The sequence below is a fragment of the Triturus cristatus genome, chromosome 3_2, assembly GCF_964204655.1.
Source record: "Triturus cristatus chromosome 3_2, aTriCri1.1, whole genome shotgun sequence".
Lineage (NCBI taxonomy): Eukaryota > Metazoa > Chordata > Amphibia > Caudata > Salamandridae > Triturus > Triturus cristatus.
The window spans coordinates 542999208-543022523 of record NC_140584.1 but is presented as its reverse complement, the minus strand read 5'-3'; positions in this window follow the sequence as shown (position 1 = coordinate 543022523).

Below are 23316 nucleotides of genomic sequence, written 5' to 3'. Positions count from 1 at the left end.
TTAAAAGTGTATTTCATATTTATTACAATTTATGAAATCTCTGGTTTGTTTTTAATTAATAATAAAATATATTTGGTATAAAAAACTATTAAGGTGCCGATTCCGATCCTGCAAAAAGGCCCTACGAATCGTCGTACGGAGCGTTTTCTCCGTACGACTCGTATCCGGTAAACTGTCCGTACAACCTAGGAAGTACGATTCGTACAGAAAGCCTATTTCCTATGAATCGTACAAAAGACCGTATGGGTAAAAAAACCCTACCAATCTGATCCGGAACAGCCTGTACGCGACGTCCGTACGTATGTAAGCAGCTTTTTACGGCCCAGCAAGTACGATTCGTCCCTACGGCACTCCGTACGGCTCTTTTTTATGGGAGCCAATAACAGCCGTAAAAGCGGAGTCCCCAGGGGTACAAGTCGTACAGGCCCCCCGAGTATGTACGCACTGTACCCCACCCGCGTATGTACGCACCGTACCCCACCCGCATATGAACGCACCGTACGCCCAGCGCGTATGCGCTGGGAGTACTGTGCATACATACGTGGGTGGGGTACGGTGCGTACATACGCAGGGGTACGGTGCGTACATACGCAGGTGGGGTACGGTGCATACATACGCGGGAGGTACGGTTCGTACATACGTGGGTGCAGTGCGTACATAAGCGGGTGGGGTACGGTGCATACATACGCGAGTGGGGGGGGCTGTACGACTCGTACCCCAGGAACAACTTTTCCCGGGCTACGAGTCGTACAAACTTCGCTTCGTAGCGGGTAGAGTCATTCCCCGTGTACGGGACGATTTCCTTACGATTCATAAATCGGATAGCCGGTCCGGATCGTACTTGTACGCTCGGACTGTATTTTTATGAATCGTACGGAAAAGTATCCGGGTACGTCTCGTACAATTTTTCCCACTACGATTCGTACGGATCGGGCCGATCCGTATGTACTTTTTCCCATACGAATCGTACTTCACGGGTCGGACGTGACTTGTACGATTCGTACGGAAAAAAATACGGATACGAGTCGTACGGCAAATTTTTTTCCCGGATCGGAATCGCCACCTAAGTGTTATGTTATGCTTCATTGATTATTTTTACATTTTGTACAAGTTATTCGAAAATATAAATATGCTTTAAAATATTTTTTCAATGTTTATATTATTTCAAATTAAACAATCCATATTTAGGAATTAATACTCAGGTAATAAAATAAATACCTGAGTATTAATACACTTCCCCACCGATAACCCTAACTCCCTCCCATCCCATGCCTAAAGGGTTATGTTACAAACCGTTTCTTGTTATAAAATATTTTTATATAAAAGTATTATGTTATATTTATCAATTCTTGAAATGAATTAATACTCAGGTATTGAAAGTAATAACTGAGTATTAACTCCCCCACCCACCCATAACCCCAAAATCCATCACATATCATGCCTAAAGGATTATGTTACAAACCCTTTCTTATTATAAATTATATTTAATAAAAATAATAAATTATATTAATTAATTCTCTAAATAAATTACTACTCAGGTATTAAAATTAATACCCGAGTATTCCCACCCACACCCACCCATAACCCCTACATCCCTCACATCCCATGCCTAAAGGGTTATGAAGCAAACCCTTTCTTACTATGAATTATTTTTTATAAAAATTATTAATTCTCTAAATAAATTAATACACAAATAGTACTACACATGCCCACTCACAACCCCTAAGTCGCTCACATCCTGTGCCTAAAGGAATATGTTACAAACCCTCTATTAATATAAATAATTTCTTTAAAAAATATGAAACTATATTTATTAATTCTCCAAATACATTAATAGTCTGGTATTAAAATTAATACCTGAGTATTAATACACTTCCCAAACCGTAACCCCTAACTCCCTCACACCCCATGGCTTAAAGGGTGTGTTTCCTATTTTTTTATTATTAAAAATTAATTTAAAAATATTTTTTTTAATTTAAAATTAATACATGAATATTTAAACTATTCCCCACTCAGTACTCCTAAATCCTTGACACCCCAAACCTAAAAGGCAAAGTAAAAATCCTTTTTTAAATAACATAAATGTACATTATTAAAAAAAATCACAAATTATATTCTCATTTTAAAATATTACAATATACATTTGAACTCACCTAAACACTAAGGAGCCGATTCCGATCTCAGTGGGAGAAGGCTCTCTCGGATTCGGATCCGGAGGGCTTCCCGACCGACTAGTGCTCCGAGGCTCCGAGAGCCTGAGTACGATGCGAACAAGCGTTGACGGACACGGGTCGCTCAGAGCCCTATTGAAGTCAATGGGAGCCTGTTGTACGAAGTGTACATAGGCTCCCATTGACGAAAAAGGGATGTTGTGCATAAGGGTGCCCCCTGTAGTGGGGACGCGTCTGTGTCACCCGCACCATACATGCATGTGTAGGGGGGACCCTTGGGTCACCCCCTGTGATCGACTCGTAAGGCTACGGGTGAAGGGGCGTCTGGCGCAGACCCCCGAAGTCCGCTTCCCGGAGCATTTACGTGTCGGAGGCTCTGACTCGATCCGGCTGCCCGAATCATGCATCGTACTGGCTCGATCGTACAGCTGTACGAGTCGTTCGGAAAACATGCGTATGGCTCGTACTTTCTCCGGATGGATCGCATTCGGAGCCATTCCGAGCAAGATCGGAATCGGCCCCTAACTGTTATAATCCATCACTTGGTACATTCCGTCCCCCTCTCTTCTCTCTGTACCCTTGGTTTATCTTACCTGTTTCTGAAGATTCCACAGCGGACTGGACTGTGGTGGTGATTGGAATAAAGCCTCTCTCAACACTTATCTTAGTGCTGTCTTCAATTATAATACTGGCGACGAGAATGGGATACGAACCCACGCATGCACAGCACAATGGATTGGCACTTACCTTAGTGATGTCTTCAATTATAATACTAACCATAACCATACATGCGTTATAAAGGCCTGCTTTGCAATAGTACCTGCATTGCAATAGCATACTTTGTAATGGCATGCATTGTAATGGTACCTGCGTTGCAATGGAGTCGTCGTAATGGCATTACGTTGTAATGCCTGCGTTGTAATGGTAGTTTCCCCCCCGGAATCTCGCAGAGTTTTTTTTGTAACTCCGCAGTATTCAGTGGAGTGAAACTCTGCGAGTTCTGCCCACCCCTAGTTATTTTCTGAGGGAGGGGTGTCAGTGGGGAGGCTAGTACTTGTTATGCTTAGTATGGAATAGTGAGGTCTTAAATGTGCAGTGAGTACCTTCTCATCCTACTATGCATACAGCTGAGCCTGGGAAAGGTGTGAATGAATAGTCAGTGTCTCTTTACACCTTGCGCTACACATTAGTTATTTTTTTGCAAAGTTTCAGTGGGCAGGCCAGTTTCTTCCCATGGTCTAGTAGTGGGTATTGTAAGAGGTAAGTATTGTAATGAAGGAAAATGTAAATTCTTTCTCTAAAGTAGTTTTGCGATCTCGCAAGAGTATCGTGGGATCATTTAAAAAAGGGTAGCAAAGGTCTGGGACATAAAAATTGTGGGGTCGATTACGATGCCGCTGGGAAGGCTCCAACCGATGGTCGGAGCCTTCTGAGCCACATCTTAATGTGCCTGTCAGATTCCTTTCTGACCACCTCATTTTGATGGAGGCGGTTGGAAAGGAATCCAACCGGTCATTCTGTCTGGCTTCCGATGGGCTTGGGGAGCCCATCCGCCAGTCGGAATGAGGCAAGCAATGCCAGAGAAAGCAGCTTTGGGGGCCCCCAGAAGGCCCCCAGTAGCTACACGGCCTCTAATTGGAGGCCCCCTGTTGATCCGTGCATCTTGTGGCAGGCACCTTCAGGTGCTTGCCACAGGGTGCAGGGATGGACCACACCTCCCATATTACTATGGGAGCATGCATTACGGCCAGTTTATGGTCGGAATGCATGTTCCCATAGTAAAAAATATAGGAATGCGACAGAACAGTGTTCGGCCACAACCTAATGTTATGTTATGCTATGTTAACTTATATTTGTAAAGCTTAAAATCACCAACGGTCTCTAAGTGCTACCACAATAGCCATGAACCCAGAAATCTCCTACTACCTGCTGATCGAGCAGAATTGGGGTACGATTATCCAAATGCCTCAGTAAATAGGATGGTCTTAAGTTTCCTCCTAAAATGGAGTAGCGTTGCTTCCCCACGCAAGCTTTCCGGTAGCTCATTCCAGAGCTGAGGGATCACCACAGAAAAGGCACGGCCCCCCCAGCGTAGCTCTGAACAGCCAGCAGGTTTCTCCTAGATGAATGGACACATCGACTGGGCACATAAAGCTTCAATCGGTCTTTTATGTAGCTAGGCATCGATCCGTACTGAGTTTTGTGTGCAGTGCACAAGTCTTTAAACCTGACCCTCTGCTTAATAGAAAGCCAGTGTAGTTGTTGTAGCAGGGGTGTGGCGCAGGTTATTCTTGGCAGCTTAAAAATCAATCTTGCTGCATCATTTAAAGTCACCTGAAGTTTCCGCTGGAGTTTCTCAGGGAGCCCTATATAGACTGCGTTGCCGTAATCCAGGCGTTACAGGATTAATGCCGACACAACTGTACGCATGGTGGGAAATGACAGCAGGGGTGCAAGTCTCCGAAGTTGCCTCATCAGACATACGCAGCTCCCCACAACCGCAGCTACCTGATTGTCCATAGTTAACTTGGCAAGCTCTTCACAACAGGCACCGGTATTGGAGTGGTGCCGATCTCTTGTGGCCAGAAGAGGCTGGACCAGGGGTTAGCCCCTGTGCTGAGAGCAAGCACCTTTGTCTTGTCTGGGTTTACCTTTAGTGAATTGGAGGTCATCCCGTTCATAGTGAACCGGAGGATGTTCTGTACATTAAGCTGTGCCTGAGTGGAGTTGTCAATACACACAATTAGCTGAGTGTCATCGGCATAATTGAACACCTGACAATCCAGTTTTGCCAATGCTTCTACCAGTGGCTGGAGGTAGATATTAAAAAGCAAAGGGGACAACGCAGCACCCTGCGGGACCCCACATGGCAAGGCACCATACCTGGATGTGCAGTCCCTTAGTAGGACTTTTTGGGACCGATGCTCCAAGAAGGAAACAATCCATTGGAGGACCGTCCCAGTAACTCCCAGCCGTAGAACACGGGCCACCAGCTGTGCGTGGTTCACTGTGTCCAATGAGGCTGAGAGATCCGATAGAATCAGTGCAGAGGGGTTTTTCTTGTTGTCTGTGAGCCTAAGATCATCCTGCACTGAGAGCATCACCAACACAGTGCTGTTTTGGGCCCTAAATACAGCTTGCCAAACATGTAGCGACTGGTGATCTTCCAAAAAGGACGAGAATACTCTGAGCACATGTTGTTCAAGTGCTTTGGCTACAAATGGAAGTCTAGAGATTGGTCGAAAATTCTAGAGATTCTTAATGTCCGCCCCTACTTTCTTTAACAGGGGAATCACCATAGCTTCCTTGAATTTGTGTGTGACCTTCCCTGTTGCCAAGGACAGGTTTAGTAGGGACAGCACCTCTGGTCCTATTACCCGGAAGGCCCATTTTAAACACACATGGAGGGCAGGAGTCCTCAGGTGACCCCGATGTAACTGGCCAGGATGGTCGTTAAGGTCAAGGGCATGGAAGACCGAAAGTGTGCCACCATGAAAATCTGGTGGATCTAATACTGGGGCGGTCGGGACCGCTGTCCGGGTGTCAGTCAGTCCCATGACAGATGCGTGTCGTAATGAGCCCCTAAAGCAGGATATGTTTAGGGAGAGAGGGCGAGAGGCCGGCGAGTGTCACCCACTCTATGTAAGAGACCCCCGTGGTTCTCGCAAGTGTCTCGCGAATGTCATTAAGAAGGAAAATAGGGTAACAGTACAAACAACATACATAATAAAAGTATAGGATAGCTCTCAAAAAGAACTTTTTTAATTGACATTTTTTAACTAATAATGTTTGTATTTTTTCACCTTTTGAACTTTTTGTTATTTAATAAAAAGGGTACAACAAGAACAAGAAATTGGGAGTAAACAAAAAAAACACATCCTTCAAAACAAAGAGGAGAAAAAACTAGGAAGAAAATGTTTACAAAATCAACTGCCTAGGTGGGTGTTTATGATCCTGGACAAGCTTGTCCCAGACAGTCCTGGTTGTCTGCTTCCATAAACAGGAAAAAAGGTATGTGGTCTAGCTTGAGGGCGGAATGTTAAGGGGGGAATTTGAGGGCTCAGCTGGGGAGATTCGATCTAGGACGGTTGGTGGAGCAAAGGCGATCTGCAGGCTGTTCCCATCGTTGGCTGCTCCTATAGATGTATGAATAATGAATACCCCATTTACCAAAACCATGTGGATGGTGTCTTGATTACAACACTCAATTTGGTGACGATAGGGGACAGGAGCAGCCACGATGAGGTAGTTTGTATAGCGAGCCATTCTATACAAGGTAGTGTGCGTTATTCATTACCCAGGCAGCTGGCCCATTAGCCTGCACTCTGCTTGCACTCTCGGTCTCGAGTGGAAGCAGCTACCTTTGACTCGCACTTCTCTTTGGGTGAATGAGTCACGTGACTCAACAGCATCTGGGCTGCTCTTCATTGTCTACATTGTGAGCACCACGGCCATTTTGGATGTGCTTGTTGAAACAGGCTCTTGCCGGGTGACATGCTCACCAGTTCAAGCAGCGTTCACCAGCCTTTTAATTACATGGTGATATGCGCACCATTAAAAGTAGCAACTTGCAGTTTAAATCTGACTACGGGTTACACACACCTTCTTATTTCCCATTTGCGGCCATTTTAGAGGAGCTTTTTAAAACAAGCTCCAACCCGGTGATATGCTCACCAGTTCAGGCAACGTTCACCAGCCATTCACTGAAAAATTGTATTTGGTCACAGTAAATTCAAGTTGTACAGCTATATTTTTATTTTATAATTAGTTTATGGTTACTATATTCTGTGGAGGGAAGGAGTAGTAGAGAAAAAAATATAATATTAATACTTTTTTATTATTATTTTCTTTTTTTTTACACCATGTCTAGTATTGCTTTGCCACCGGCATTTTTACAGTGTAAGGGAGTTCCCCCAATGGAGTGGGAGATATGGTTTCCAGTGTTTTTGGCGTATGTGAAAGTGTTAGAGGGAGAGGATTGCACACCACAAAGGAAAATGGCTTTATTAAAACACACATTAGGAAGTGTGGGCCTTAAAGAATTCACCACATTGCATCCTGTACAGAATACTGAAGATTTAAATGTGTTTGAGTGTGCAGTAAAGCAATTATCAGAATGATATGGTAAGAAAATTCAAAACTGTGATGAAAAGGTTTAAGTTTTATTCCAGGGTACAAAAAGATGAAGCGAGTATTGAAGAGTATGTTTTGGTCTTTAGAGCATTGGCAGCATCATGCACCTTTGAGACCATAACATATGATCAGGTGTTGAGGGATCAGGTTGTGATGAAGGCTAAAAGTAAAAAAGTGCAAGAAAGGCTATGGGTAGGTATTGTCATGCGCTTGAATGACAATGTTAGTATCACTAAGAGCAAAGAGCAATCAGAGACGTTTTTACATGAAATAAGAGGTAGTAACAATGGAGAGGAAGACAGAAAAAAACAGAAGACGGTTTTCAGTAAGTGCGGTTAAAACTGACAAAGAAAACAAATGATTCCCATGAAAATAAAATTGTCTGTTACAAGTGTGGGAGTAGTTTTCACTTAGGTAATTTCAAAGGCTGCCCGCAATAGACAAAAATTATCATCGCTGTAGAAAAAAGGGACTTTTTGGAAGGGTATGTTGGAGTAGATCAGATTCCAATGTCAATTGTATGACTAAAGAGGAGTACGATGAAGAGTTAAATCCTAACGCTATACTTTGTGTACAGGATGGCAGTTTGAAATGTTTTCCAAAGAGTGCAGTGCACATTAATGGTAAAAGTGTGGAGGTCATGTTAGACTCATGTGGATGGTGTAGTATCATTGATAAACACTTTGAGAATCAAAGTGGCAAAATTAGAAATTGCTGGTTCGGGATGTATGACCTGATGGGTATACTGGCCACATGATTGATTTGTTGGGTTATTTCGGGGCTAATATATGTTTCAAGGAAAGGAAAACAAGAGGGAAAATCTAAGTGGCCGCTAAAGGGCTACCATTTTGGAGTGGTCTCATCAGCAAGAGTTCAATATGAATGCTGTTCCTCAGGCGTATGTGGTAGGAGAGGTACAAAATGGGAATGATGTGGACATTGTTGATGTGAAGACAGAATTTCCGGAAGTTTTTACAGACAAATTGGGGAAGTTTATAGGCTTCAAACACAAAACGGTATTATTGGAGAATGCTGTGCCAGTCAGGCATAAAGTTTGAAATGTACCTCTGACATATAGAGAAAAGTTGAAAGAAATGTTAAGGGATTTGTGTGATAAAAAAGTGATTCAGCTGACAGTGTCACCACCATGGGAAACTCCAGTGGTTATAGCTTTGAAGCCTTCTGGAGATCAAAGACTTTGTGTGGACCTTAGGATCCTCAACAATGAAGTTTGGATTGATAGACATCCCCTACCAAATTTGCATGAACTTGTGTCCACACCAGTGGGGGCAACAGTTTTTGACACATTGGATTTGTCAAGCGATTACTATCAGATAGAATTACAGGAAGAATTGCATCATTTGACATCATTTGTAACAACAGGTGGTAGGTTTCAATTCTGCAGGATGCCGTTTGGGTTGCCCAGCGCTGTGTCTTTTTTTTAGAGACTGATGAAAGAAATGCTAGAGGGGGTCCAAGGAGCAATTGCGTTTCAAGATGACATTTTGGTTTATGGGAAAAATGAAGAACATTGTACTAATTTGACGAATGTACTTCAAAGGTTGCAATAAAAAGGGTTGACTCTAAAGGAATCCAAGTGCAAGTTGAATTGTAGTTTGGTGGCGTATCTAGGACACAGTATCTCTAAGAATGGAATCAAGCCTTAAAAAGATCATGTTAAAGCTGTTGTGGGTGCCCCAGTTCCAACAACTAAGGAACAAATATTGTCATGTTTGTGTCTTACAAAGGTTTACTGTAAAGTTATAGATAATTGCTGCCAAGGTTGAACCTTTCAGCTTTCAGAGAGCTCAAAAAAGATCTTGCTAATGCGCCTTTTCTAAATCCATTTGAGTTTGGGAGAGAGTGCATTGTTGCTGTTGATGCCTGCAATTATGGGTTGGGGTCCACATTGTTGCAAACAACAAGTTAATGGGGAAAAACATAGTACAATATACAGCCAATGAGGAGAGCATCCCCTATTATACTTATATTGACAACGAACAGTCCTCTTTTCTTGAGAGAAAACTTATAAATAAGTATTAAATAAAGGAAAAATAGAAAGCACAATGGTAGCAGTCCATTAGGCTGGGTCCCAAAGGGAATGCCAGAAACATGGTTGAAAAGGAAAAACCAGGAGATTCCACTTCTGGAGAATTCAGAGAAGATGAACGTTGGTGTGCTGAAGTGGTCTCTTGAGGATGAAGACAATAGAGCAGAAGTAACTGTTATGGTGGGAAAACACCAAGTTAATACAGCGGGAAAATACTCGCCTCCGTGTCCTTGATAAAATGAAGACTTTCCTTCATACTTTACTAGGAAAATCTTCATTTCATTGGATGACCGGAGGCTCCTCATATTATTGTTTGAAGTATGTTAATTACAACAGAAGATGCAGTATGTACAGGTTTACAATAAAATATGTGAAAAACATTGCCATTAGACCAATGAGCTGATATCAGAATGTCCTCTAAACGGAAAATAAGGGTAAAACATTTCTATTTGTGCATTTTCTTATGGTGAAAAGAATGCCTGTGGGAGTGAAATGGCGAGAACACATATCTAAAGCTTTAGCATTAGACAAACGTTTAATTGAAATTAAACAATATTGCTAGCTTTGCAGACAGCATTTTCTGCGAAAGATCAGTGATTGAGCCAAGAAATAAACAGTTGCAAAATGACATTTACATCCCATAATTGACTATGTTTTCGAATAGGAGGATGGTTCATGGAGATAGCTGACCTGTAACTGTTTATAGTTCGGTACGTTTTCGCCCCGCTAGCTTCAGCTGCCAGAAAATTTACAATGTAGGTTATATCTGCAGAAAAGAGATTGATAGCTTTTCCTATACAGCAGCTTGCCCATATAGACCAGGCTTATTTGTAAGCCTTGGTAGTGACTGGGGCCCAGGATTTATTAATGTATTGATGTATTCTATAGCTTTAGCCAAAATGAAAGGGAAAGATTGGGTGTGCCTTCTACTTTCCAGGCAGAGAGAGTGAGAGAGTTGTCTAAGATTAGATTGTGAGGAGATCCCTGAGAGTCCAGGATTAGATTGGTAAAAGATGATAGAAGAACCGGAAAATCGATTCCTAGTTCTAGCAGAGGGGGACACCAAACCTGTGAATGCCAGAACAGTACCACGATGATCAAGGTTGCTTGTTGTTGCCTGACTTGAGCCAACAACCTACTTATCATAAGAAAAGGAGGGAAGGTCTAATTGTTTGCTTGAGACCAGTCATGCAGAAATACATCTGAAGCCAGTGTTAGTAGATGCCTGCTGAAAAACTGGAGAAGTTGGGAATTGAGTCCGGAGCAAAAAGATCTATTTGAAAGGTCGTCATTTGTGAAGAAGAGACCTCAACACACAAGGATGCAGTCTCCAATTGCTGGAATCATGAAGAGAACAAGAATGCCAACCAGCTATCTTGTCGAGATCTCCTGGCAGATATTCTGCGTAAACCAATAACTTGTGAAAAAGGCAGAATTCCCAAAAGTTCTTTGCCAGTTTTGCCAGGGGTTTGGATTTTGGTGCGGCCAGGCTGATTGATTTAGCGTACTGTGGTATTGTTGTCCATGCGAAAAAGGATGAAGCAATTAACTATGTTTTTTGTTAGGCTACTGATTGCAAAGGAACCTGCAAGCATCCCTTAACAATTTATAAGCAATCTGGACTCCTCGTGAGACCATGTAGACTATGTACCCCCAGTCAAGATCTCACCACTCAAGGTGCCCTTAGCCTGTTAGACTTGCATCAGATTCTAATACAAGATATGGGGCTGATGCAAAGATGGTTCTGCCATTCCAAGCATTTAAATGGTCTATCCGCCGGGATCTTGGATCAATACTGATAGTGTCGGAGTAAGCGAGATCTCTGCACAAATGGCGAATCGTTAGTCTTTAGAAAGCTCAACAGTGAAGAGGCCCTGGAAATATATGGCCTGGATTGACAAAGAAAGAAGACTGACAATCTTTGCCAGAGAGCTGAAAGAAATGGAATAACTTCAGAATCTGGAAAATCTTTGATTTGAAGACTTTCACTTTGTCCAAGGGTAAATGAAGAGGTGCACTGGTAGAGTTTATCAGAAACCTATATAAATCTATTTGAGTGGAAGGAACTAGGATCAATTTCTCTGTGTTGATGAGAAAACCCAGATCTGAGAGAAGGGAACAAGTAAAGCAAATTTGCAATTGGAGTGTATGTGTGTTTTGGCACATTAAGAGAATATCATCTTGGTAAATGATAAGTCTGATATCTTGAGACCTGAGATGACCTACAACTGGCTTCTTGTTTTGTGTGAAGCACCACAGTGTAGAGGAAAGGCGGAAGGAAAGAGAGGAGAATTGATGCTTTCCTTGCCATTGGAATTGAAGAAATTTCCTGTGGTCATGATGAATGGGAACCGTAAGATAGGCATCCTGTAGATCCAAACATACCATCCAATCTTTTTGAAGTAACATGTCCCTGAGATCGACAATAGTCTCCACTTGAAATGATGATAAATTACAAATTGGTTGAAGTGTCTAAGATTGATAACGGGTCTCATCTTCTTGTTTTTCTTTTGTACTAAGAAAAGAGAGCTGTAAAAACCTGAAGTATTGGGAGAGGAAATTTGGATTGCCTTTTTGTGTAAAAGAGAATCAATTTCTTGTGATATTAGGGCAGACATTACAGATGAGAATTTGGGGGGGGATACAGTTTGAGAAGGCATTGCATAAAGTTCTATAGAATAACCTTGTATGGTGTTTAGGACCCAAGGATCTGAGGTTATTGATTGCGATTTTGTTTTTAACTGGCCTCCTGCAAAACGGTGGCCAGAAGGAAGACTTACCTGCTTGGGTTGTGTTTCTGTAGATTCTTTGGCCCCTGCCACGGAAACCTCTCCCTCTATGTGGGTAGAATTGTGGCTTGTTTTCTTGATAGCTTGCATTGTAGGATCCTCTAAATCCTTGGCTTCTGAAGTTGCAGCTGGTAAAGAGGCTCCTGCCTCTACCAGCCCTCACAAACACACATTGTGAAAATACTTTTTGGAGAGACTGCTGGGCCTTATCCAAGGAGGCAAAAGTAGTGAAATATTGACTAAGTTCCATAATAAAGGAATCTCCAAATAAGAGACATTCCACTAGTTAATACTGGGATGCATGGTAGAAAAGTATGCCAATTTGGGATCTAATTTCATGTGCAATCACAGAGCTGGCATTTCCTAGTGAGCAAAATGCTCTATGGGTCCACATGGATAGATCTCCAGGATTAGTGGAAGTGCTCTCCAGTCTGGGGGACTCAGCTAAGACAAAGACACATGCCCGGGGACCTATGAGGTCCAGCATCTTCTCCTGGCATGAAGACCAGGTCTTGTCCATCCCTTTATGAGGATCTTTGAAAAATCTAGAGAAAAACAGAAGTATGTTACGATTAATAGTGGATGTAGAAGACATATGAGATTATAACGTGAGTCAAGGGCATTCTGATCTAAAATTTGACCCTGGTCTGTTAGTCCAGTGGCAAATGAAATCTGGAAGTGAAATATTGTTCTGAACCACCTTCATCTCCTCAGTTCCTAAGGGGGAAATGCTCAGGCATTCTTAATGTGTAATGCATGTGTTTTCTGAAGGCAGGATGTTCACATCCTGCCGACTCCTCTAAAGTAGCAATAGGAGGAGTTTTGTCCCAGAAAGACCCCATTACTGGCCAACTTCACTCTGTGGCCTTTTATTGCAAAATAAAAGGGTGAAGATGTTTGTTTATGGTCCAGGGAAGACCTGGCTTGGCAGTTCGGGCTGGACTGTTCTCATGAGGCACAGGGTCAAGACTGATTTGCATATAGCTGGGTCTGAACTGGGGTGGCGAAGTGACCTAAAGAACAACAATGGATTCAACCCAGATCTGTGACTGGGGGTGGGTGTCCAAAAAGTTTCAGCCCTCCGTCCATCATCTCCTTGTGTTTGCCTTGTTCACCCTAAGTTGGCAGGGTGTGCCCAGACATGGGTCCCTTGCTCTCTGTGCCACTAGATTCAAGCTAGCCTGGCTGATGAGGAGTGTTACCCCGAAACTGGTCCCAGGATGCTTGTTTCCAGTCAAGGGAGGACCTGGCTTGGCAATTTGGGCTAGACTGCTATCATGAGACATAGGGTCAAGACTTATTTCCATATAGCTGGGTCTGAACTGGGGTGGCAAAGTGAGCTAAAGAACGATGATGGATTTAACCCAGATCTGTGATTGGGGGTGGGTGTCTGAAAAGTTTCAGGCCTCCGTCCATCATCTCCTTGTGTTTGCTATGTTTGCCCTAAGTTGGCAGAGTATGCCCAGACAGGGGTCCCTTGCTCTCTTTGCCACTGGATTCAAGCTAGTCTGGCTGATGAGGGGTGTTACCACGAAACCGGTCCTTGGATGCTTGTTTCCGGTTAGGGATGACCTGGCTTGGCAATTTGGGCTGGACTGTTCCCATGAGGCACAGGGTCAAGACTGATTTGCATATAACTGTGTCTGAACTAGCATGGCGAACTGAGCTAAAGAACGATGATTGATTTAACCCAGATCTGTGACTGCGGGTGGGTGTCTGAAAAGTTTCAGCGCTCCATCTATTATCTCCTTGTGTTTGCTTTATTTTATTATAACAACCTATTATATCTCCCCACTGATACCCTCAGAAGGTTAGTGTTTCTATGGAATCATGATTCTCCTCTTGCTGGGCATTCAGGAGTCCAAAAGACATTGGCAAATTTCAAGAAGCATTTTTGATGGGAACAAATGTCTTAAGATTTAACTGAGTACGTTTCCACCTGCCCCGTCTATGCTCGACAAAAGAGTAGTCATAAAGCCCCGGAAGGTCTTTTACAACGATTGCCCATACCAAACAGTCCAAGGCATACAATAAGTATAGATTTGTGACTGACTTACCCCCGGCTCATGGTTATCCCACCCAGTCCAAGGCATACAATAAGTACAGATTTGTGACTGACTTACCACGGGATCATGGTTATACCACTATTCTGGTAGTTGTTGATCTCTTAACCAAAATGGCCCATTTTGTTCCCTTACGCAAGTTACCATCAGCCAGTGAACTCAGTAATCTTTTTCTTCACCACATTTTACGCTTACATGGCCTCAAATCTAAAGTCATTTCTGATCTTGGGAGTAAATTTGTGTCACATTTTTGGAAAGGACTATGTAATGCACTTGTTATTGAAGTTGCTCTTTCTTCTGCCTATCATCTGGAATCGGATGGTCAAACGGAGAGAGTCAATCAAACTCTCAAACAAATCCTCCGTTGTCTCTTAGCTACGACCACCAGTGAATGGGACTTAGCCTTGGCAGTAGCAGAATTTGTTTATAATAATACCACACAATTAGCAACACATTGTACACCATTTTACTTTCTTACTATATATTACCCTAGAGCTATACCTGTACCATTAGACACATCACATATCCCTGCAGTAAAAGATCGGCTATACCAGTTACGCACCATTCAGGACAAGGCAAAGAGATGCCTAAAAAGAGCCAAAGACACCATGAAAACACAGGCAGATAAACACAGATCTCAGACCCCTGTTTATAAAAAAGGAGATCAAGTCTGGCTATCCACAAGAAACCTGAAATTGGAAGGTCCTCATAAATTATATCCAAAATATATTGGCCCATTTATGATTGTCAATATACTCAATCCAGTTTCCACGAAATTAGAATTACCACCTGAATATCCCATCCACCCAGTCTTTCATGTAACCCTATTAAAGCCCAATAACCCAGCCACATGGAATGAGACAGCACTACCTCATATACCAATAGATGGACACCTGGAATATGAGGTTCAGCGCATCCTTGAGTCAAATAGGTTACGAGGATGGTTATATTGTCTCATCGCCTGGAAAGGCTATGATGCGCCAAATCATTCCTGGTTACCTGCTTCATTTGTCCATGCTCCCCGTTTAGTAAGGAGATTCCATATGCTGCATCCTAACAAACTCCGCCCTGTAAGGTGGTCCTTGGGGGAGGCGACTGTTATGAACCATCGTCGTCTCTACAGTATGGCATGTCTCAGTTCCTAAGTGGGAAATTCTCAGACATTCTTACAGTGTAATGCATGTGTTTTCTGATGGCAGGATGTTCACATAGACCCGAATACGATAAGTCAGTGTGGATTATTGATAAATTCACGTTTTCTTTATTTTATTTTTGTTATTTTACTAAACATGTTTGTGCAATATACTTGTCTTACTGCTTCTTAATACTACACTTTATCCTGCTAAATCATTGCCATGGCCATCCTCAGCCTTTGTGACAGCTCTCCCCTGCTGAGTATCACCACCCCTCCCTTTATTCTTGACAGCTCCCCTGCTTACACGTGGGTGACTTATCTTCCTTGCACCTGTCAGTACATGTGACTCATCTTCCTTGCACCTGTCATTAAAACGTGTATCAGGCCCCTGACAGACACACCCTCATGTGCAAAGCTTCTAGTAAGTTACAGAACCTATATTAGAAAGCCAAGTCCCTGTAGCTCTCGCTTTGCTGAAACACCTGTATTCCAGTGCTCCTACTCCAGATTCTTCTGTCTTTGACTTCTCCTCGGATCTCCTTCAACTGCTTCACGTCATCGTCCAGAGATGCCGCTCATCCGGATTCGCAACTGTGCGTTTGAGCTCCGATGTGCCGTCTCCTAGGAAACGAAAACAAACAGGAAAAAAATCATAAAACGACATAGAGAGAGTACGTCTTGCATTCTACTCTGACCTAGAGGTACATTTTAGTTTTATTGTATTGCGCATAGACGCTTTTTTTTACTATGTGGTGAAAAACTCCTATTTTATATTATCGACAAAACCAGAGGTACATGTTTTTTTTTTGTGTGGCGCAGAACTGCTTCTTTAGAAAAAAACCTGGTTAAAGTGGCTAGCATTTAATTTGCATTGTTTTATGTGCTTTCTCTGTATAAAGGAGCAATAACTTTTTCATCCATCCGCTCAAGAGAGACCATCATTAACCCTTTCCAATCTACCCAGCTGAGGGAGTCTTTTATATACTGCAAGGAGCAGTCGCATTTTCCAGCAGCAATGTTTTCTTTTCACTTCTGATGTTATTTTGATACCTTATTGTGACTTACTTCATTTGCATTACTGTATATATATTTGCACTGTATGTTGCGGGACATTGATTTCATCCTCTAACCCTTCCCTGGGATTCGTTTATCTCCACATGTTGATATAGTAAGTCCATCTGTGTAGTGTATTGAGATTATTGATGAATAAGTGCCTTGTGATTGCAGATGTCAGTTTGCGTTTGTCAGTGCCAATTAGTGACTCGTTTGTCCCCTCTAAAAGAGACTCGCTATGCAAAAACCTGAGGAAAACAGTAAAGGGGGTGGGAAGCAAGGTCGCGCCACTGGGAGTGTCCAAGCTCCGATGTTGAAAACTTGAAAACAATGACCAGATCTCCGACAACAGTCTGGAGAGGAGTACGGTGTCAGAGAAGGCCTCCGTAAGAGAGGGCTGAAGTTGAAGGGCAAATGAGGCATTTTTCATGCTGCGTCACCCAGTAATGAAGAGTGCAGCCGGGATGCGCTAAATAAAACGTTGATGTGAAGCACTCGTTACTGCAGTGAAACGATTGGCACGAGAAACAAAAATATAAATACACATAAAAAATAGCAGTGATTAATGCACAGTAAGTAAAGAACACAAAAACTGGCTAAATATTGTACTTGGGCATAAGTAATGTATAGATAAAGCAATATGAAATACTTATCTTGCCTGCAAACAGCAAGAAAAGAGGACTGTTCCCAGTCAAGATAGGAGTGCTGTCTCCTCATTGGCAGTTTATGGTACTACTTTTATTTCCTATTGGCTTGTTGTTTCAAAGCCTGATGGGATTTGTCGTTTTCCATGTTTCTTGACTGCTGTTGTTTAAATAAATGCAATATTAGAGAAGCATAATAGGATCCTCCGGCCTTGCAATAAAATGTATTTTCATGTTCCTGCTTGTTTTAAGGTACCTAATGTGTAATGGAAGTGACAGCAAAATTATGAAGCTGTATACATTAAAATCAAAAGATTATATGAATTGTGTCCTGAAGAAAATGGCTATATCCCTTTTAAGCCAAGTGAATACGTGGCGACAATTGCTAAGAACTCATTACCACCTTTTTATACTACACAAGTTGAATAACAGATATTAATCTATAACTTTGTAGAGATATTATATGTAGAAAGAGTATAAATCTAAAAAGATCATTAACTTTAATAGTTTATTATATTTCTTCAGTGGAATAGAAATGTAACAGTTGCATGGATTGGTAATGTGTATTTGAGTTTTTATTGTTGTAAATTAATATTATAGATATGAAATAAAAGGTATCTTTTTATATGAAAAGAAATTGTCCATTGTTCTACATAGCATGCAAATCACTGATTAATGACATGTTCTTTTCCCGAAACATGCACTTATTTTGTCTATTTGGGTATAATATTTCAGAGTTCTCTTTTGTTGTTTGACACTCTACTTGTACTCAGCAGAGACTGCAGGAGGACAGTACTCACTGCTGAAACAAGACAGAAATATCTAGAGCACAGCACATAGTGCGAGAACACAGCACAAATTCCTGCCATACAACACAGTCTACAGAAGCAAATACAGTTTAGACATAGACCCATGGAGCACTGAAAAGAATAAAGGCTGCAGACGGTAGGAACACGGTACAGATTATAGGAGCACAGCAGAGACTGCAGGAGAACAGTAGTGACTGCTGCAGTATGCCACATACTGTTGGAGCATAACATTAACTGCAGGAGCACAGGACAGATAGCTGGAGCACAGCACAGACTACAGGAGAGCACAGCACAGGCAGCAGGAGGGCACAGCATAGGCTGCAGGAGAGCACAGCACCGGCTGCAGGAGAAAGCACAGACTATTAGAGTGAAAAAGCACAGCAACAACTGCAGGGCACTGCAAGAACATAACACAGGTTGAAGAAGCACAGAAGCAACTATAAGAGATCAAAATAAATTGTTCAAATACAACAGAGACTGCAGAAGCATGGCACAGACTACTGGTGTATGGTCCAACTGTTGGAGCACAGCATAGACTTTTGAAACACAGGACAGGTCACATGAGAAAGTAGAGCAATGGCTGCTGGAGCACACCACAAACTGAAGGAGCACAGTCATCAGGCACGCAACACGGATGGCTGTAGCATGGCACCGGAGCACACCAAATAATGTAGGAACACAGCACAGATAGTAGGAGCACATCAAGAACTTCTGGGGCTAAGACCAAGATATCGGAGCATAGGAGAAATTGTAGGAGCACTGCACAGATTGTGGGAACATAGCACAGCACAATGTGCTATATTACAGGATACCCTATAAGCACAGCAAATAGTACAGGTTGAAGCACGGGAGAGACTGAAGTATTAGAGCATCGGAAACTGGAAGAGCATAGCACATACTGTGACCTTATTGTTACAGACCCTGTTGAACAATTCCATCCAACATGGTATTTGATATTTGATATTTATTAATTTATATAGCGCCCGAACACCCCGTCAGGGGTATCTCCACGTTGGGGCAACGTGCTACAGCCAGACGAACACATCTCAGAAAAGATAGGTCTTTAGCAGCTTCCCGAAATGTCGGAGGTCCTGGCATTCGCGTAAGTAGAGGGGAAGTTCGTTCAAGAGAAGAAGGGCAAGGTAAGTAAATTCTCTGCCACCCTTGCGTGCTTTTTTAATTTTCGGGGTGCAGAGAAGTAATTTGGATCCTGACCAAAGGGGCCTAGAGGGGGAATACTTTACCAGTTTATCAGACCGGTAGTTGGGACCCAGGTCATTGAGAGCTTTAAAAGCAGTTCAACAGAGCTTGAATTTCACCCATTTTCGCACAGGGAGCCAGACTTACGAGGTTGTGGAGACTTACTACTTCTATGTCTCCGTCTGAACCAGATGTGTATGATGGTTTGGGTTATGTATGAGTGGGCCAGGTTTGATTTAGTGAGTCTGAGAATTGTGACTTGTCTGTATTACTTATTTCATTTAGGGGTCCAGAGCACAGAGTTGCATTTTTATATAAGTCTTCAATGCATTGGTTTGTGTACTATTTTGTATAAAAAGAAAAATGTTCTAAAAACAAATATGTACTTTGTTCTATGGAAAAAAAATGGATTTTTGATAGAACTGCTTTGAATAATAAACTATGAAAAACAAAATGCAATGTTTATTTGCTCTGATATTGTCTATTTATATGTTTAACCCATGCTAGATGTTTTCTATAAGATTAAAGAAATATAGGTCGTGAGGGAGCTATCATTGTTCATTATATTGATTGTTGTCTCCCCTCTTCTCCCTGACCTTAATCTCTCTCAGATTTTGCATTAGTAGCACATACTGCTGTGACACAGCAGATATTATAGAAGCATATCATAGACCTCAACACAGCGCAAACTGTTGGAGTTTAAAGTACAGGAGCACACCACAGAGTGCAGGAGTGCTGCACAGCGAGGCCTTGTCGAAAATTTAAACGTGCTGGAGTCATCAGATAATTTAACGTTACTTGTGTGTCACAAAATTACCGAAAAATATGCAATTACACCTGCTCACATAATTTGAAGTAATTTGGGGCAAAAATGCTTACCCAAAAGCACTGGAAGAGAATGAAAGTGGATGCTTCTGTTCCTGTTGTGTTGCATTAAGGGCTATTTTTCTCAGCACAAAATGCATCCTCGGGTGCATTTTGGATGCAAGTGTGCATTTGTGCTAAGAAAACAAAGCTAAATGCAGTGATCCTCTCCTTGCCTAATTCCGTTTAGTCTTGTGTACTTTTGCAATAATTTCATGAAATTGCTCTGCAGTAAATTAAGTGAGTTACACCCACCCCAGATACATACTACTCTAGCATAGCACAGACCACAAGAGCAAGCACAACAGAAAGTGAAGGAGCACCGTGCAGATTGCTGAAGCACAAGAGAGACTGCAGGCGCAATGCACAGACTGTAGGAGCACTGCACAGACTGTAGGAGCACAGGCTGTAGGAGCATCTAACAGTTACTGGAGCTCAGCACAGGCTGGTGAAAGCACAGTTGAAGCGTCATGAGCACATCAGAAAATTAAGTCTGGGCGGTCAACTCCGGTCATGGAGTTTGCGGAGTTTTCTGCACTCTGCTTGACACAGAGCTTGTGGAGTTCCGAAAAACTCTGCTCCGCGGAGTGGAGTTTTTTCCTCGCTCGCGTTATTCAACGTTAAGTTTGCAAGCACGGATGAGGAAAATCCACCTGCCGGCGAGATTTTTCCTCGTTCGCGATCGTCAACATCAAGTTGGCGAGCGCGAGTGTGTAAAATCAACATCCCGACGAGATTTCTCAACACAGGTGGTCAGATTTCTCATTGCGAGTGGTCGCGCATGCTCGTGACCGCTCGTGTTTAGAAACCGTCCGTTCATGTTGAGAAAGCTGCTGCTCGAGTAAAAATCTACTTGAGCGGCAGAAAGGAAGCAGCGCCCTCTTGCGCTGTGCATGGTGCCATTTGCGATGATTACACAGTGCGGACAAGCACCTGGCACTGAAAATCTCAGCGAAATGGCATTTATCTGACGCACTCTGCGTAGCGCTGCTGAGTTTTTTTTTGCACTTTGTGGTGTTTGGCATAGCGAAACTCCACGAACTCTGCCCAGGCTTACAGAAAATGAAGCAACAGGCTGAAGAAGCACATCACACTTGCTGGAGTGAAGCACAGACTACTTCAGCACATCAGAGAACGCAAGAGCATTACACAGACTTCGAGAGCACAGCAGAGGCTGCAGGAACAAGAACAGCAGGACATCAGAAGCACAGTAGGGACTAGAGAAGCACAGCAAAACATTTGAAGCACAACAAGTACTGAAGGACTGCAGGAATGTAGCAAACTGATGCATCATAGAACTGAATATTGGAGTATAGCATAAGCTGCAGGATCACAGCGCAGACATCTGCAGCATAACAGAGACTGCAGAGGCACAGTAGAGACTGCAGGATCACGAGAGATTCCACAGGGGGACATCAAAGACTTCAAGAGTCCAGCAGAGACTGTAGGATCACGGGACAGATCTCAGAAGACTAATTTATATTCCAGAAACACAGCAGAGACAGCACAGACTGTAGGAGCACAGCAGAGACTGCAGGAGCACATTACAGACTGCATGTGTATAGACGGGTGGAGTAGAGCACAGAATCTAGGAGTACAGAAAACACTTTAGGCACATGCTGCTGAAACACACTAAAGACTTCAGAAACACACAGACACTGTGGGAGCACAGCACATATTATAGGAGTACACAAACTGTTGGAACAAAGCAGAAACCACAAGGGCACATCACAGACTCAGTGGCGGCCTCTATTTACCAGGGTGGAGGGGCATGAAAAAGAGGAAGAGGGTGGGGGTAAATTAAAATACTATATAGCAAAAAAAATCATTACACCGCCTCTCAGTCTGCTAGTGCCATTCACTGGAAGCAGGAACCAGGAAGCACCCTGGCTCCTGACTCCCCTAGCCAATTTCAATGCTGCAAAGCAGCGTTGTGATTGGTCTGAGCGCTGTGATTCGGTGCTCAGACGGGGAATGGGGGCCTGGGCATGTTCTGCACCTAGGTTGTAATGAAGCCTGGGTGCAGAACATGCAAAGTGCGCATGACTGTTATGGTCGGCATGAGTGGACCGGCCAAACAGTTATGCGCACTTCAGAGTGGAGCAACCACACCTCCTCCTGGCCCCTGCCCTGGGTGTCCAGCCCCGCCCACACCAGGAAACGGAAAACTAAAATGATAATAACACAGGTTATTAACTTTTTAGTTTTCCGTTAATTACTACTCGCACAGACTGCAGGGTCACAGTCAAATATTGAGCACAAAAAAGAGAAGAATTGTAGCTCAAAAATGTATCAACATTTATGAGCGTGTTGAATCAATTCATGTGTGTTTTCTCAACAAAACAATTTAAAGTACTGTATCGTTGAGTTTTTCTCATACCCAGGACGGTCTTGCTCCAGCCAAACTTCACAGGACATTTTTGATGTTACTTTGTACGTGGAGGAGAAAGTTACGGAAAAGTTAGTGGTGATCTGCATCTGATCGAACCCATGGTGTTTCTGTTACTGGTCTGCTTTTTCCTAGAACTTCAGAAGAACCTACCTCCTCACGTCTCAGAACAATTGCGACCTTTTCGTTGCCTACACCCCCCGCCTATGCCCCTTTCACAAACATTCAATGTGATGGGACGTAAGGCTGATGGCGCCAACCCGGAGTTCCTCCTACTCTGCTGTACCACAATATCACATTTGAAATATAGACCTCCATTTGTAAATATATAGGTCGATATTTCTAGGATCGATATTGTGACATAAGACAACTCCTATTGCCTGCAGAAGAAACAGAAGTTCTACTTCCCTTACTCTTCTTGCTGTGAGTAACAAAATGTTAACAGAGGTCAGAGGAAGTTGACATTGTTGTGTTCATATGCTTTGCTATATTTCGCACATTGTCTTTATTTGTGTATGAATCTGCTACTTGCTATACTTATAAATTATCCACTCTGAGGAGCAATTTTCAAAGCCTGACTTAAGAGGTCATTTAGAGTTTGGAATAGGGGGGTTCTGTGTGCCAAAAATCAGCAGATGCCCCCCACCAACCTCTTGGTCGCCCCTGTTTGAGGAGTTGTGGGAAGCAGCAGGTTTCCAGCGAAGGAGCCTCCTCAGCGGGCTGTGCCAGAGGAAACCATTGACCGATGTTCCCTCTGCCAAGGATCCATTAATGAAAACACTTCAGAAGGTCTGCACGTTTTGGGCGGTTCCACAGATGTGCATTTTTCCATCTCCGGATTGCCGGGAAAATGCATCAGGATGCTAGAAAGTGGGAGGGAAAATACACCATTACATAAGGCATTTGAGAGAATCTTGGCAGTCATCAGTCTGACAGGATTCTTTAAGAGTTAGGATCTAAGAACTCACCCCCTATACAATTGTTTTCAGGCTCAATATAACACATTTTGATAATGC